The sequence below is a fragment of the Tursiops truncatus genome, chromosome 2, assembly GCF_011762595.2.
Source record: "Tursiops truncatus isolate mTurTru1 chromosome 2, mTurTru1.mat.Y, whole genome shotgun sequence".
Lineage (NCBI taxonomy): Eukaryota > Metazoa > Chordata > Mammalia > Artiodactyla > Delphinidae > Tursiops > Tursiops truncatus.
In genome coordinates, this window is record NC_047035.1 from 154,448,681 (window position 1) to 154,464,380 (window position 15,700).

The 15,700-nt window shown below is 34.9% G+C and overlaps 1 long non-coding RNA gene across 2 annotated transcripts in view; it reads left to right on the forward strand.

Annotated features, from left to right (window-relative positions):
- The window catches only part of LOC141277887 (uncharacterized), a 48,083-nt gene extending 33,680 nt beyond the window's left edge, over positions 1-14,403 (forward strand). Inside the window, exon 6 of one of the 2 annotated variants that reach the window (XR_012329758.1) lies at positions 14,324-14,403. This is a non-coding gene — a long non-coding RNA (uncharacterized lncRNA). Of the gene's footprint in view, positions 1-4,435; positions 4,605-14,323 lie in introns of those variants that run through there. The other variant, XR_012329757.1, reaches the window with a different exon arrangement.
- Positions 14,404-15,700: the final 1,297 nt, after the last annotated feature.

Genomic DNA, 15,700 nt, shown 5'->3' on the forward strand with positions numbered 1-15,700 from the left:
GCAGGAGGTCAAGTTGGCCTTTTCTCTAGGAGTGATGAGGAGGCTAAGTATGAATGTATTTGTTATTCCTTAACTTTACCCTCTACCCCCATGAGTGGAAAGTCTATCACTTCCTCGATTTTACTCATCCTCTGCACCTGAACTTAATAAAGCCATTTCTACTTTCTTTCAGATTTTTAGTAAGTTTCAAGTCAATTTGCCTTTAGGTATATCACCCTTTTCTTATGGCTTACCAGCACTTTTGTTTTACTCATTTTTGCTACCACTTTTATTTTTTTTTAGTAGTTTAATCCTTAATCCCTTTTTAAAGTTTAATCTCATTAGTGTCACATTAATTTCTCCATGTATCACTCATGCTTTACAGTATTTGTTTGTGGCTTTTATAATCAGAATATATTCTTTTTAAATTATTGTTCTCTTTTTAAACACACTATTCCAGAGATCTAAACCATGAAATAAAACTTTTTTTCTTCACAACTCTGAAAAAATCTGGTTCCTTAGAAGCTTGGGCATCTTCTCTAGTAATATTATAATTCATCTGGAATTTCTCTTATTTCTTTTTTGAAAATGAATCAGATAAATATTTGGTTAGAACAATTATCTTTAAAATAAGCTCATTTGCAAAGAGCAGTCTGGAAGTCTCTTCCCAATTTTCAGAGAAGATTTAACTTAATAAATTAGAAATTTTCTTTGGTCACATATTTCTGTCTGAATTTCTTTTATTCTTTTGGGCCTGTTCCTGCTCATTTGTTAGCAAGCAAGATACATACGTAAAACACAAAATATGGCTCTTCTTCCCAAGAATTTTTTTTTTTTTTTTTTTTTTAGTTGTCTTATAAGCATCCTTGTCTGTTTTTTGGTATCAGAGTAAGGCTGGTCTTATAGAAAGAGTCTTAGGAAGAAATTTCTCCTCAATGTTTTAGAAGTGTTTATGTAGACTTGCTACTATTTCCTCCTTGAATGTCTGGTAGAATTAAACATTGTAGCCATGTGTATCTGGAGTTTTCTTTGTGGAAGGTATTTAACTATGAATTCATATTATTTAATAGATACAGACCACCCAGGTTGTCTCTTCCTAAGTGAGCTTTGGTACTTTGTGTCTTTCAAGCAATCTGACCATGTCATGTAAGTTGTTTGAACTTAGTGGCACAAAGTTGGACATAATATTTACTTATCTTTTCAATATTTGTAAAATCTGTAGTGCTGTCACTTGGTACTTCATGTCTTTTCTTTTTTCTTGATTAGTCTTACTGAAGCCTGGTCAATTACACTGACCTCAAAGAACCAGCTTCTGGTTTCACTGATTTCTCCTTTCAATTTTATTTATGCTTTTATGAATATTATTTCCCTTTCTCTATTTTTTAATTTGCTCCTCTTTCTTTCTAGTTTCTTAACTAGAAACTAGAATCTTGAATCATTAATTCAAGTCTATTCTTTTCTAATATGAGCAGTTTAGTGCTACAAATTTACTGCTTAACTGCAGTCCACACATTTTGATAAGTTGTACTTTATTTGATTCAGTTTGATCAACTTCCCTTTTTCCCAATTTCCCTCATTTCCCTTTTGATTTCTTCTTTCACCTAGGAATTATTTAGAAATATGGTACTTAGTTTCAAATATTTGAAGATTTTCCAGATACTTCTGTTAATGATTTTCAATTTAATTCTATTATAAGAGAAACTACTTTGTAAGATTTAAATTATTTTGAATTTGTTGTCATGTTATATGTCACAGAATATGTCTATTAAAAACATCTGGGTATACTTGGAAAAAACATATATTGTGCTGTTTTAAGAAGAGTGTTCAAAATGTTATTTAGGTCAAGTTGGCTGATAGTGTTGTTCAAATGTTCTATTTACCTACTGATTTTCTGTCTACTTGTTCTATTAATTCCTGAAGGAGAGATGTTGAAATCATCAACCACAATTGTGGATTTGTCTAGTTCTTCTTGCACTTCAAGTAGTTTTTACTTTCTGTGTTCTGAGGCTTTGTTATTTGAGGTATATGTGTTCAGAACATGATCATCTCTGAAATTTACTTCATCTGATATCGATATACTGACTCCAAATTTCTTGTGATTATATGGTATATCCTTCTACATCTGTTCACTCCTAGAGAAAAGGCCAACTTGACCTCCTGCCTTATGTTTCTGTTCATAATAAAAGTAGGTTTCTTATAGCAGCAAATAATTGAATCTCAATTTTTATCCATCTGAAAATCTGTTGTAACCAAACGTCTACACTATTTACAAGCAATAAGGCTGCATTTAAACCTATCATCTTGCTCTTTGTTTTCTATTTGTCCCATCTGTTCTTTGTTTTCTTTCCCTTTTTTCCTTCTACTTTTGAACTGAGTATTTGTCATGATTCCATTTCATTTTCTTTCTTGACTTAATAGATAAAACATGTTGTTGCCTATTTTTAGTGGCTACTTTTGGAGTTACGGTATACATTTTTATCACAATTTGAGTAATATTACACCACTTCACTCAAAAGAAACTTGCAAAAGCACATGTCCTTGTTCCCCTCCTGAGCTTTGTGATATTATCATAAAATTTACTTCTACATATTTTATAAGCCACATAGTATACTGTTATGTGTATTAAAAACTCAATAATTTTAAAGGAACTTTTAAGACAATATATATTTTTTTCATATTTACCCACATAGTTACCATTTCTTGTGCAATTCCCTTTTTGTGTAGATTTCCATCTGGTGTCAATTTCCTTCCACTCACAGGAATTCCTTTAACATTTCTTTTGATGCGGGTTTGCTGGTGCTAACTTCTTTTAGATTTTGTATGTCTGAAAAAAGATTCCTCTTTTGCCTTTGTTATTGAAGGATATTTTTGTTGAGTATAGAATATTAAGCTGGCAGGTTTTTTTTTTTTCTTTCAGTTCTTTAAAAGATGTAGCTTCTGTGTCTCTGGTCATTTTTATGTTTTTCCCTCTGTGTATTATGTTTATTTTCTCTCTGGCTGCCTTTGAAACTTTCACTTTATCAACTGTGTCATGAGATGAATGTTTGTGTCTCCCCATAATCCATTATGTTGAATCCTTAACCCTCCAGTGTGATGACACTTAGAGGTGTCGCCTTTGTGAGGTGACTAGGTTTAGACGAAATCATGAGGTTGAGGCTCCCATAATGGGATTAGTGTCCTTAAAGAAGAAAAAGAGAGATCAGCGCTCTCACTCTCTCCACCATCTGAGGACACAGTGAGCCAGCAGCCTTCTGCGGGCCAGAAAGAGGGCCTCCCAAGAAGGCTCCTTGAACTTGGACTTCCAGACTCCAAAACTGGGAGAAATGTCTCTTGTTTAAACAACTTACTCTGTGGTAGTTTATTACAGTACCCTGAGCAGACTAAGACAACTTGCTGTAAGCAACTGGATATGATGGTTCTTGGTCAGATTTCTTTATGCTCCTTGTGCCTCTGGTTCATTGAGCTTCTTGGAAATGTGGGTTTATAAGTTTACATCAAATTTAGAAAATTATTGGCCATTATTTATTCAAATGTTTTTTCCTATCCCTTCTCTTTTCTCTTTCAAAGACAGCAGTTACATGTTTAATCTTATTCTATTACTGAAGCAATTCACTTCTGACTTCTCTAAGTGATTCCCCTCGAATTAAAACATTTTCCATGCTGATTTATGGGAATGTGAACTATTCCTGGCCCTATGTGGACCCCAGTAATGATTCTCTTTTTCTGATGGTTCTTTTCTTGGCCTCCAAAAGTGTCTTCATATGTTTGAGTAGATTAGCACTCAGCTGAAGTCTGGAAGGGTAAGCTCTTCAGATCTCTGGAGCACTCTATTTCTCTCTCTCTCTTTCTCTCCCTCTCTCTCTCTCTGCATCTCTCTCCTCTCTGTTATTCTACCCTATAACTCTAGCTCCCTATGCCTCTCCAGACTGTCCACTTTATTTGCTCAATCCAGGCAACTGTCAGGCTCTGCATATAGCCTAGGACCTCTCTCTGGGCAGAAAATTAGGGCAATCATTGGTCTCAAAGGCTCACCTTGTTTATTTCCCCTTTAGAGATCACAGTGCGTAAACAATGTGTAGTTTAATCAGGAATAAATTGAAAGGCAGATGCAATTATTTGTATAATGTTTCTCAAAAAGAATTATGAGTTCCAGGTGCTTCGTCCTTCAAATAATCTTGAGAACTATTGGGACATATTATCACCCTGAATGGCTGCACATTCTGAACTATTCCATACTCTTCTAAGTGATGCTTTATTTAAGTTTTACTCTGTCTGAAGCAAGGTTAACATATATAATTTAATTCAGCAAATGTATATTGAACAACTATTTAGCTGCTAAGTGCTAGCAGTACAGAGTTTAATAAATCCAGTCCGTATTACTGAAGAGCTGATATTCAAGAAGTAGAGACAGTTACAGAAGCAGATAATTTCAGTGCAACATATTTTCTCCTATTAGGTAAACAAACAGTGTTATAGGACCACAGAAGTGAGGCTGTGTCTAACTTATATTCTAAGTAATAAGCAGAAACGTCTGATTCTGAAGAGGATGCACAGTACTCGGGACTAAACATCTTGATGAGAATACAGGATTACCTAAAACATTACACCATAAAACACCATGGTATTACGACAGGTAGGTAGTGTCAGAGTGTACAGGTCAAGTTAAGAGGTAGCATTAGATTTGCTGGGGAGATCAGTAAGGGCTTGGCAATTCTGCTATACTGTAGCAGAAAACACCCTAAAGTTTTAGCATACATGGTTAAGAAATTGACCCTTTGAGAAAAATTCTCAAGTTCATAGTAATTTATAGATTGGAACTAGTTGAACAAAACTGTAGAGTTAAGTTGGTTATCTGGAGTGCACAGAGTAAATGCTATTAATCTTTTTGATTGTGGATAACAAGAAATTGTTTTAATTGAGTCTCATTTTCAACAGGAAGCACTGACTAGCAAAATGGTTATGTAATGAGACATTGGGGACTTTTTTGTTTGTTGGATTTTGTTTTTTTAAGCTAAAGGAGGAGAACGTAGGAAAAAATAAAAATCTGACATATATACAACTACGTAGGCACAGCTTTTATTCTTCAAAGCTTATACAATATCGATATGCAGAAACAGAAAACACTTAAGGACTTCTGAATGGGAATAAAATACAAGCAAATGCTATTGTCCTAATTTTGTCTCAAACCTAAAAAATAAAAGCATATATACTGCCAATTATTGAGTCAAATACAATAAAATATGAGTTAGAAAGGTTAAAATCTGTGATTAATAAAAATTATAAGTAGATAAGTCACATAGAAAACTTCTAGAAAAAATGCAGTATTCTCAAGGACATAAAGGAAATATACAAAACTAGTAAAAATAATTTTAATGAGAAGCTCATAGTCATTAGATTGGTGACCAGAAATATGCACTATTATTATTCCTGGCCTTTTATTTGTACAGATTTTTGCGACATCAAGTCTTGGTTTGTAAATACAAGATATATTTGAAAAAGCAAATCTATCTCACTAAGAGTGATGCATAACAAATCAACACAAGTATATGTTTTGCTTTACATATACTTGATATAATCAGATATAAAAACATCAATTGTTTTCTCTGAATACATCTGTACCAAAAAAATTGTGGAAAATACAATAGATGTATTCAAAATAGTAAAGGAGCTTAATCTTTTTGAAAAACAAGAAATCTATATTTTAGAGAAGTATAACAATACATTAATGTCACATGAGAAAATTAATTTATTATGGAAAATCATCAGAAGGAAGCAGATAACAGTTTTATTCAAATGACTAGGAAGTCTGACAGAAACAGAACAAAATAAAGACCTTAGGAAGATTAGGGAAGAATATCCTGGGACTCAAGTTTATAAAGATAGTCTAGGGAGCTAAGGCTGGGGCCATTTGCATGCTTCAGGTTGAAGGTTGATTTTCTTACTTTTTTACTTTTTTTGCTTTATTAGCATGAATGTGGCTCCTATTCTCATTGGTTTATGCAGAGATGATTTGTATCAGTCCAAAAAATTGTTCAGAATGGATGATGGGCTCCAGGAAAGAGATAACACTGCACACTCCAACTTTATCCTGATAACATTTTATAAATTATCTTTTCATATTCTGCATTATCAATATTCACTATTTAAAGTAATTATGAAGTAACGTCTGTCAAAAAGTAAAAACTAACACTATAAATGATGATTAATGCTGATCAGTTTTCCTTTATTGAGTTCGTAGGAGGGAAACATGTCATTACTCATGAGTAATGGTGCTTTTATTTATGTCTCTACTTGTTACTGATCTGGAAGAAAATATTAAAAAGGTATAGTGAGCTATACTTTATCCTAAAATCCTTAACTAAAGAATCTGATTATGTACTCCCCTTTGATAGCACACAAAATAGAATATTTTAGAAAATAAATTGGGAGATCAAGAACTGAGCAACTCCAGCAAGAGTTCAACCTTTGATGAGTAGTTATTTGAAATGGAAGCAGATGATAGGAGATACATGTTACTGAAGTATTTATGACTATCCTAAACATGAGGACTTCCTGTACATAGAAAATCAATACCAGCAGTGCCTAAGATAAGCCTATATCTAAGTAAACAGGCACATGAGGAACCAGAATTCTGTTCTACATAGTACATGGCTGCAGCCCAGGGAACTTGAAAGATGTGAAAGATTCCTTTATTTTGAGCAGCCGTCATGTTTCTCTCCAAATTAAAAATGCCTGAGGTGCACATGACCATACGTCATGTAACATCTTACAAAACGCATAAAGGAAAACAGCCTGCGGTATAGGAAAACTACCAGTTTCTTTGTAATTGGTTGTTGCGTTCAGCCACTGGTAATTTCTTGCACTGCTTTTTTCAAAATGTTCTTCCATTTATGGAATTCAGTGTTCCTACAAAGCTGAGCCACAGTCATGCATTAATGCTTGATCTGTTCTCTACAGTACACCAACAGGGTCTCTGCTCTGGGACCAGAACATCCCTATGGTGTATAATAACAGAGCAGGCCATTCATGTGTGGAACTGAGGGAGACTGACGAAGGCAAATACAATTGGGTTTAAAATGAAAATGCTCACGTTGTGCTTTTGAGGATTTAATTGCTGCTAAGATGATGCTATCAACTGTAGTTTTAGGTACTATCCTCTAGCATGGCACAAGATATATGAGTTTTAATATCAGTAATACCTTGAAGTAATGACCATCTCCTTTGCCCTCGCCCAAGGTGTTCACGGAATTCTAAAGCACATTTTTGCAGTTAGCCTCACAGTGACCCTACAAGAGAGAGAGCTATGGGCACCCAGAAAAAGGCCATAAAACACAGGGAGATGCAGGTTATGAAGAGCTGGTATTATTTTTCTTTACTTTCAGAAGCTTCAAGAGTGAAATTTGGCTCAGTAAGATGGACAGTTACTATCATAAAATTTGTTAGGATTGGAACACAAGCATATCCATGGATTAAATCTTTATTAAAATATCTTCCTTTGATAAATGAACAAAAATAATTTTAAATGCCAAATGAGTATGCTTAGAGCATTGTGGAAGATAACACAGAAATGTTTCAACTTTTCTTCTCCTCTCAAAAAGAGAGATAAAATGAAAAAAATGAATTTCAAAATGTACTTTTGGAAATTCAACTGATTAGGATGATTTTTCCTCCACACTCTCCTTCACGGTCACACTAGACTGAGGCTAACATGTGGCCATTTACTTTCAGATAGTGCCAGCATTACATGCAGAATCATCTGTAAACCAGGCCCATATTATTTCTTCCTCAGTCACTTGATCATGGAAAATTCCCTGGGGGGTATAAGGTGCAGACTGAGAGGAGGGAACGTAGCACAAGAAGGGGCTCTGAGCATCTGAGCCACTTGCTAATGAAACTTAGTTATCCTTTCAGTACCTGACTGCGTACATACTACTTCCGTTTGATGATGTGGTGCTGATGTACATAATCAAATTGACAATGATGGGTTAGATTGCTCATAATATGTCCTTTGTATGATTTGCCTAAGTTCTCTTTTTTCCCTGCCAGATCTCTCATCTTGTTGATTTTGAGCTCTCTTTAATTAGAAGTCGTGAAGACTATGGAATCTAATTTATTTTGTGTTAACAGAGAGCAAATATGAAGGCATGTCAATCCTTTCCCCTCTGCCCCCAAACACACAAAACCCTCCAATGTAAAACTCAAGGAAGACCTTACTGTGGAGTGCTACCAAACCAAGTAAAATTTCAAACTCTTCCCAGAAGGATAATTTGATTTTTGTTTGGTAACCATAATTCAGTTTTAATCTGGAGGTAAACACTTTGGTTACATGCTGAGGGATGGAGACAAAGGGTTGATGAGGTTGAACTGTCCTGCCATTCATTTAGAGTATACTGATTAATAACACTGATTTCCAGCACACTCCTCTTTCCTCATGTTTGCTTTTTATACCTGAGATCTCCAGATTCATAGCCTCTCCACGGTTCCACCTCTTAGGAGAATGCCTCCTGCTTCACCTCAAGCTTTTCCTGTGTCTGTTCTGAGTTGTGGTTTCATTTCTATGGTGTCTATCTCTTTGCATTTTTCGTCACTACAATCTAATGTGCCTCTGTTTTCCAGAAATTTTTCAGGATAGCTGTTTCTTCTTTCTTATCCATCTTTTAACTATATCCTCATATAGACACTGTCTCTGCCATGCTGGTGGGGTTGGTTACAATGACAAAGGAATGCAGACACAGTGAGCTCTCAGTCACCCTTCTTAAACCAGATGTGTACCGTCCTTTTTGTAACATGGAGCTGAAAAGCAACGTAAAGTCTTCTTATGCCACTTGTAAATTATGTATTCAGAGTTATCTTGACATGTCAGAACTGAAGTACTTGAACGAGTTACTAGGACAAGAATCCTCAAGTCCCTTCACACATAACAGAAGTATGTGAAATCCAGGATGAGGCCTTTGTTGCTCCTTCAAACATATTTTAATTCCTCATCTTTTCTGATACCTCCCTTTTTAGATTCATGCACTATATTGAAATACTAAATTATTTTCCTTTACAGATGAATGTAGTTTATAAATATGTATATATTTCATTTCCACATTCCTGTCAAATGTAATCTGCTTATTTTCAAGCCTGATGCTATGAATCCACTTGCTCTGGCAGAAACTGTCACCCACACCTATACCATCTACAACTTATGAAATTTCATATATCCCTTTAAACTCACGTATTTTCCATCCTTTGAGAAAACTCTGAGAAACTGGAGATGTATAACCAAGCATAAGAAATTATATACACTTTTAGACTTGAGAGGAAAGAAAATGTCAGTTTTGACTACAGAGTCAGTGATAAGTATTAAGAATGTACTTGACTCATAGTTCATTTATGCCATGGGAGCTAAGTAAAAATCCAATCGTCTGTGCGAAACTTGAACATTTATTCATAGTTATTGTTTTAAAGAAAATTGGACATTTTTATGCCATTATTGCCTGGATTCCCTCCCATCCTTCCAACCCAACTTCCTCATTTATTCTACATTCCCAGATAACTATCAAAGTTTTCTTTTAAGCATCAATATAAACATTGACCGGGCTTCCCTGGTGGCGCCAGTGGTTGAGAATCTGCCTGCTAATGCAGGGGACACGGGTTCGAGCCCTGGTCTGGGAGGATCCCACATGCCGCGGAGCAACTAGGCCCGTGAGCCACAGCTACTGAGCCTGCGCGTCTGGAGCCTGTGCTCCGCAACAAGAGAGGCCGTGATAGTGAGAGGCCTACACACTGTGATGAAGAGTGGCCCCCGCTTGCCACAACTAGAGATAGCTCTCTCACAGAAACGAAGACGCAACACAGCAAAAATAAATTAATTAATTAATAAACTCCTACCCCCAACATCTTCTTAAAAAAAAAAAAAAATGACCAAAAATTTTCAGACAGCTCTACCAAGCTGTGATTCTGTGACACCATCACACCACACCCCTAAGTTCATTTTAATTCTAAACATTGTTTCTTGCTGCGGTATTTACACTCAGTCATTAAAGCAGAAGGCATCCTTCTTTATGCGTGACATGACTTTGCAGAAATGTGAAGAACTGCTACCCTTTCATGTGGGGATTGCAGGACCGTGCATTCTTTATATCTTCACTGAGTCATTGGATATGAGATTGTAAAAGAACAAACAAGTTATGTTGCCAGGCAGTTAGTTAGTCTATCAGAATAAATAACGATCACAATTTTAACCTTTCCTCAGATGCCACCTTTTGCCCGAATGGTGCATGACTTAAGCACTGGCCTGGGTGCAGGGTAAAGAAGGACTAACCTCTGAATCATTCTTTCTCCTTCACTGGGTTACAGTCTACATTAACATCTCAGAACAATTCTTGCCTCTGTTTTCACAATCCCTTCCCTGAGTCCCTTTGTTTAGGTATAACAAAGTAGGAAATTTGATAATTGGTCTTAAAACAGGAATATTGTGAAGTCAAAATTTAACAATCATATTTCTATCTTTAGTTCAGAACCTACTAGTGTCAGTCTCAGGAGTGAACAGAGGAAACTGAGTCAAGGTTAGGGAGTGATAAGAAATTTTCCTTTTGCTCAATATGTATTTTCCTTTTATCTGGAAATTCTATGTCTTTAACTTTAAATAATAAAATAATTATAACTATGTGAAAATATTTATATACCAAGATGTTTACTACAGAGTTCTGTACAATAAAGTATTTAATAATTATATGTGAGACATAGAATATATATATGATATTGAAAAGTTACCTATTCACAAGAAAAAAATTCTTTTCCACAATATTAATTACTAAAGTAGAACAAAAAGCAGATTGTACACATTATGATCCCATTTATTATAAAATTATACACATACATGCACATCCACACATAAACATGCACACATGCACATATAGGAACAAGCATATATATATATGTGTATAACCAGCAAGGATATGCTACAAATCATTAGGTTGGTTACCATTGCATGGATTAAACCACGGGGTGATTATTCTTTCCTTTTTCATATCTGCAATTAAACTACTACTGATAATAATCTTTTTAAAATTTCATCTTTTGATATTTTATGTAGATTCTAATGACATACAAAACCTAACGTGCTTAGTGTCGTGATGTCTTTCTGATGGTACAACATTTTATAAGTTTATCTTTTATTCAGAATATGGCATAAGATATATTTGCTCTACTTGAGAAAATGTGTAGTAGTCACCAAGGTTGTTCATAAATATTCTATGCCCATGGTAGGTTTACAGTACCCTGCTCATTTGTAGTTGGGTGTGGATATATAATTTGCTTTGGCCGATGGAACAGGACTTCTAAAGTGCAGAAATAAGGCAATCTTTTTAGATTTATAGCTTTTCTTTCCCTTGCTAGGGAAACTTATAACGTTTCAAATAGTAGAGTTTCCATCAGCCTGAGTTTTTTAAAAAGTGGTAGCAAAGAGCCCGCTGCTGATTTTCAAAATTTAAACCTGTACTTTTAGAAGCTGCTAATAAATTTGGGGATTGATTATAAGAGCTCATACTGTCTAACACATCATGTCTTACAGAATCTATCCTGGAGACTAATATGCTAAGGAGACCAATATGTTAAGCAATGTATTTAAGAATAAGGAAGACTTTAAAAATCTACAAAATTCTATAAGAAATATAATAATAGCAGTAGATAATATTAGTATATTTACAATATTCAGGCATCATACTAAACCATTTATTTATATGTAGTAACTCATTTTATCTATACCACAATTCTTATAATCTCAATTTTGTCTTTGAGGAAATTTAGACACCCAGATATTAAGGAATTTGACCAGGGTATATACCTAGTAAGTATAAGTCAAGTATAAGAACAAATAAAAATATAAAATGTGATAAAATTAACAGGAACAAATGAAACAATTTAGTTAATACCAACTGTGCAATGTGCTTAAATAGATGTTTTCTATACTATCTAATTTAATCCCAACACATTTCTGAAGTAGGGGTAATAATCACACTTTTCAATGAAGAAACTAAGGTATAGAGAAGTCAACTAACTTGCCAAGATCCTACAACTGATCAAGGGTAGGTCAAAGAAAGATTAAAGTTCAAGTCCTTCTCTAAAGCCCATGTACTTTGCACAATACTACGCTAAGTTTTGAACAAACACTTAACGTTACATTACCTTTGGTAGGAAGAAAAATAGGCTTTATAACAAACATGATGGTATCAATAAGAATGGAAGGGATATTTTTCTAACGATCTGCACCTAAAATCAGTTCACCTAAATTCACTGAACACAGTGTAATATTTAGGTGCTAACATTTGTTCAGTCATTAGGGACAGAAAATAAGACAATATATCAACCATTTAAAATAGCAATTTTGTATTGCTTTAATATTTTCTTTTTATCACCAATTATTACAAAACTTGTATCCACTCATATTCAGCTTTGCCAAAGTCATGATATAGTTAATTAATTGTTACTAGTAGTATCCTTCTTTCTAGAACTGGGAATGTAATATTTTGGGTATCCTATTATCAAGATTTATTTCTGTGCAGAAAAGATCATTCTGTTTTATTTTATTTAAAAATTACTATATAATTTATTTAAGTTGTACATGCAAAAACTTCTTTAAAGTTTTTATTTCTGGCTACAAATCTTGCTGTTATATTTACACATTAGCAAATTCCAACACTTTTAAGAGGCCATTGATTAAATTTGCTCCCATTTAGAAGCTTAATTAATTATATGCCATTAACAATTAAATCTCATTTATAAATTTAATATATTCACTTTCATTTTAAAGTACTTCAATAGTCTGAGTGATAAAAGTACCCAAGTACTTAGGTCATTCTTTTAGTTCTATGAAATTAAACTTATAAGTATGGAGAACCAGTGATTAAATGTTCAACCATGTATTTCAACTTAATAAGATTTTCACTTAAATTCACAAATCCAGATCAATTATTTTCTAGCAACTTTAAATTGGAATCACAAGGCTCCCCTTAACTCTAGCAAGCTGAAGTGTCTTAAATAATACAAGTAAATAAAATATCAAATAAGCACTTAGTTTTACATTTAAATATGCATTAACAACATGGATTTAGTTCTAAATATTGCTATACTGAATTATAACTCTTCCTGAGGTCCAGGGATCTTAAATCTCCAGGAGGGCAATTTCTTCCCACTTAATAGGGGTTACTTAATAAGCAGAATTTTTATGAGCACTAGGACTGAGGTGGCTTCCTTTAACTTAGTAGGGCAAATTAAGCCACTGTTGCAGTCTACTGCAGGAACTTCATAACTCACGAAAAAGGTTACTCTTGAGGATTCTGAAACACATAGTCCAGGTCCCTGGTCTGGTCACATACATTCACAAACTATTCAGGCTATTACTGTATTTCATCTTGTTGGAACTTCCTTGGCGATCAAAATATTTATTTAATGATATCTGAACTTGGTGTAACCCTGCATCTTTTCCATATTCTTCATGACTGATACGCTAACACATCTCCTACAGATGTTAAGTGACACCTCAACAGATTCTGAAAAAACCCCAAAGCTATGTGGATCTCAACTTCAATGGTTTTGTTTCTAGGCAAATTTTCTAGCTCTAACAATTTAGTACTTAGATACAGTGTCAAGAGAGAGTCTAACGGCTTTCACCTAAGATGTAGGAAGTTGTAAAGACTATCACATCCAAACTAAAAACAAGGATAAGCCAGATAATTTAGACGTTATGGAAAAAACCCAAACGAACTTTTTGGTCAACCCAATATTTGAAGTCAAACGGTGATTAATTAAAGATGTGTATCATAAATCATACAAAGGACAATGAATGGATTTGGGGGGTAACAGAACTCTTCTCCGTCTTGATTGGAGTGATGATTTTACATTTGTAAAATTGATATAATGGTATATACTAAAGAGAGTATATTTTACTGTATGTAAATAATATCTCAATAAACCTAAAAACAGTAAAATTGGGAGGGAGACTCCTGATTCTTACTCTTACAAAAATATTGTGGGGTTCAATATTACTTGAAGGCACAGAACTACCTTGATAAGATTTAAGGTCCTTATCTATGAAAGCTTTCAGAGAATAGAACCTACAACCTGGAATTCTGAGGCCAATATCCCAAGGTCCTTATCAGATAAGCTTAAAATGAAGAGGTAGTTGATGGGGGTGGGGGAGGGCTTGGAGGAGTTGGGGAACCATACAGGACACAGGCCAAATGTGATTTTTAAGCTCAGGAAAAAAAATGTTTATTTACATAACTTTAATAACTTTATGGGCCTGCAGAGGCACGATGATATTATCCTTTTCGTTTTTCCATACTGTTTCTCCCAGCTCAGTTTGAGACACTGCCAGAAGCCTACTCTCAAAGAAGCTTACAGGAATATGGAAAATGTGAAAGGCATGGGGGTGAGTAAAATAAAAGAAGTTAATGAAAAGAGATGGTTCTTAATTGTACTTTGACTTCTCTCACAAGCAACATGTCTTATTGGAGAGCTGCTGTAGGGACTCTGGTGTCTAATTTCCTGACATTTCTGAGAATCAAATCTAACGGGTATGGTTCGATTAACATAGTTTAGTAAGGATGTTGGTTTTTTTGTCTCCTCTGACGTGTAAGAGAGGCCAATCTAATACGAAAGTCAAAGCAGGTCTTTTGTTAAAACAAATATTCTAAGCTGATCTTCCTGTCTAGGGAACAAATCCCAGTACAGATCACTACTCAGACTTCCTTCTGCTTTCTTTGGTCGGATTTCTGGGCTCGCCTTGGCTAGGGCCTGAGCTGGTCTAAGGGGAGGGATGACTTTTTTTTTTGGACTATTGTTTCCCTAGTACCTAACAGTGTCTGGCACAAAATATACATTGACTATATTTTCATAAATGAGTGAATGAATAAACAGAAGTATGGCCCAAAGCTCCTCCCAATCAGCGTATGTGAGCTTAATATTAGAGATGGGTGCAAAGGATGTGGTCATCTTCACCACATCCCTCATGTTTGGCTGTAAGGCTTTGGTGGACTCAGTGAAACACCTGCAGAAGGCAGGTGGCAGTTCTAAATGGTTTACTAGAACTCAGTCCACAATCAGCCCCCTGTGGATGTCTCTAGTTGCTAACAATGACATGGTAACTACCACACATTGTTTTGAATAACATGCTTATCCCTGCACGAAAGTGTCTACACATTTCTTGAATCTCTCCGAGGGACAGAGGGACGGAGATCTTGGCTTTTGAAATGGCCAGACCTAAATTCCAATCCTTCTGTACCTTTCCAACCCAATCCTCTCTGTTCCTTAGTTTGACTCACCTATAAAATGGACCTGATAAAATCTACAACGTGATTAAAAAGATAAGAGATAAAGGATTTAGAGTACTTAGAATCTAGCTAATTTAGAATTGACACATGCCATATACATCTTAATCTTTCAAGCAGTTAGTTCAGGGTTTGGGCTCCAAATATACCCGTTGAGTGTAAAGAGTAAACCTATGGGTCTCCCTTAATGCTTTGTACTCTGAAGCTGAGAATTGTCATGAACTGATGATTCTATTCGGGTATAGAAAAATATGTAATAACTCTGGCCAACATTCTTTGCTCCCTCTGTAGGCAATCAGCTTGTCACTGTAAGCCTAGGATCTTAAGGGCCATATAATTATTGTATTTCTTTTCAGTCTTTTCAGTGAAAGTAATCTCAAGAGTTTAAAACCTTAATGACTCTT